The following is a 2,751-nucleotide window of genomic DNA, read 5'->3' as shown; positions in this document are numbered from 1 at the left end:
GTTAGGTCATTTGCAACAAAACACAAGTTGAAAAGAACACCTAGAGATGTAAGAGCTTACCCATGAAAACACTGTATTTTATAGGATTGTACAATAACATTTGTTCCATAACAATAGAACACACTTGTGATTTACAAAGCAAGCAAAGATATATGGTTTGCCATCCTGAAAACATGTATATTTTCATTCTAAACAAAATATGCAGACAAAATACCCAAAGTAAAGAGAACTCCTAGATGAAAGCAGATATCTGTGATATCAATAATGTAGGCGATAAAGAGAGAAAAAATAAAAGAACAAGGAAAAGAAAAATAAATTCTAGAAAAGTAATCAAATAACTGCCTTTGAATTTCCAAAAACCTGACTTTTGTCTTTTTTACCATGTTCAGTTCATCCTCAATACCTACCACCATATGTCCATAGTGCCACTATTATTACCACTTCCAATAACCCCATCACTGCTACTACCACCACAATCAAAACAATCACTGCCACTGCTACAACTACCAACATTGCCATTGTCATTGTCACCAACAACCTCATCACTACCACTTGTACCAACAACCCCAACACTGCCACTATACCATCACCATAAGTACTATCACTGTCTTTATTACAACTACCAACCCCATTACTACACTTCTATCACCAACTAGTCCATCATTGCCACTACTACCAATACTAACCATAACTACTACTGCCATAACCAACAACAGTTACCACAACTACCACTACCAACCCCATCATCCCTCTATTTCCAACAATGTTAACATCATCATTGCCTCCACCAGCACCATCACTACCACTACCAACATCAACACCATCACTCCACTTATCACCAGCTCCATCAATAGAATTTATTATCTGTCTTAAGCATTACTCCAGGTTCTCTAAAGGACAAGGAGACCCAAATTATAGTTATGACTCTGTTAATTCATTGAAATGATGACATTGAGCAAGTTACTTTACCTCTTTGCATCTCAGATCCATAAATACATGTTGAATGAATGAATGAAAGAATTAATTAATATTTCATGAATCTATTTTGGTCTGTTCTTAAGATCAACAGCAATACAATACAAATTATATTCATACTTGTATATTGCTTAAGGTTCTCAAAATTAATTTATATTCATGATAACATTATATACTGCCCATAAAGAACTGAGTTATTATTTTTATCAGTGTGTTGCTTTTGTTGTTTTATGTTTGGTTGATTGGTTTTCTAATCCAGGATCCAATCAAAGATCACATATGACAATTAATTGTCTGCTTCTAATAGTTCTCTGCCTCTAATTGTGGAATATTTCCCCACTTTGTTTTGCATTGCTTCTCATCAATATTTTAGAAGAATTTAAGCTAAATGTTTTCTATAACTCCCTCAACTTGTATTTGTCTGATCTATTCCTCATAATTAGGTTTAGTTTAAATTTTTTGGGCAGGAATGTGATATCATGTCCTTCTCAATGTTATGACTTCAGGAGACATTTCTATTTTCACCTCATTTTTAGTAATGGCAACTTTGATCACATGGTTAAAGTGAGGTCTACCAGATTATTACCAACATAAAGTTATTTTTTTTTCTCTGTATAATTAATAAGCAATATGTTGGGAGAAAAAATTTTTTTGTTTTGTTTTTTTCAATATAAAAACCTGAAGAAATCTGTGGAGTGTATCAAAAAAAAGAAAAGATTTTATTTAAATATCAGAGTCCTAGAAATCATTAGTGTTCTAGGGGCAAGTCAGCATAAGAATTCCCTATCCCCAAGTCTGCAAAACCATCTCTATGCCCAGAGAACTAAATGCTTGTCATTTCTCTAGGATATGAGTTTTTAACCAGGGGTCATGAAACTGTATGCTAGGAAGGATATGTCTCAGTAAAGAGCAACCACAGTATTTAGCAGGTTCTCTAAAAAGTCCATGTTCCCAACAAGATCAAGAAACTTCTTAAGTACTCCTGCTGCCAATAAAGATCTAGATATCAGGGAGGGAAATCAGACTCAGGGAAAGAAAATAGTTTGATTTCTTACTAACAACCAATATTAGAAAGTGCCATTTGCATTTATGTGGTCCTGTACCATTCCAAAACCAAACCAATTGCCATCGAATAGACTGTTGTTGTTAAATGTCATCGAATCAGTTCCAACTCATAGTGGCCCTGCATAGGGTTTCCAAGGAGCAGCTGGTGAGTTTGAACCTCTGATCTTGTGACTCAAACTGACCTTGTGATCCAGTGCTTATCTTACAGCAAGCACCACACCAGGACTCACAGCAACAACCCGATAGTAGTAGAAATGCTCCGTAGGATTTCCAAGGCTGTTTGAAAATCTTTACAGACGCAGACTGCCACATCTTTCTCTCACAAAGCAGCTAACTGGTTTGATCCTGATATATCCAATAGCAGATGAGCACTTAACCAATGTGCCATCAAGGTTGCCTGTTGTCCCTCTTGTTAGGTGCTGTAGAGTCAGTTCTGATTCATATCAACCCTATATACAACACAAAGAGGCACTTCCCTGTCCTGCATCCTCACCATCCTTAAATCATTGCTAATCTGAGTCCATAATATACCTCTAGGGTCTTTCTAATTTTTGCTGACCCTCTATTTTACCAAGCATGAGATCCTTTTCCAGAGACTAGTCTCTCCTGATAGCATGTCCAAAGTATGTGAGACAAAATCTCACCATTATTGTTCCTTAGGAACATTCTGGGTGTACTTCCTCCAAGGCAGATCTGTTTGTTCTTCTGACA

This window comes from Chrysochloris asiatica, unplaced genomic scaffold, assembly GCF_000296735.1.
Source record: "Chrysochloris asiatica unplaced genomic scaffold, ChrAsi1.0 scaffold00046, whole genome shotgun sequence".
NCBI classification, from domain to species: Eukaryota; Metazoa; Chordata; class Mammalia; order Afrosoricida; family Chrysochloridae; genus Chrysochloris; species Chrysochloris asiatica.
Note: the sequence above shows the minus strand (reverse complement) of the source record.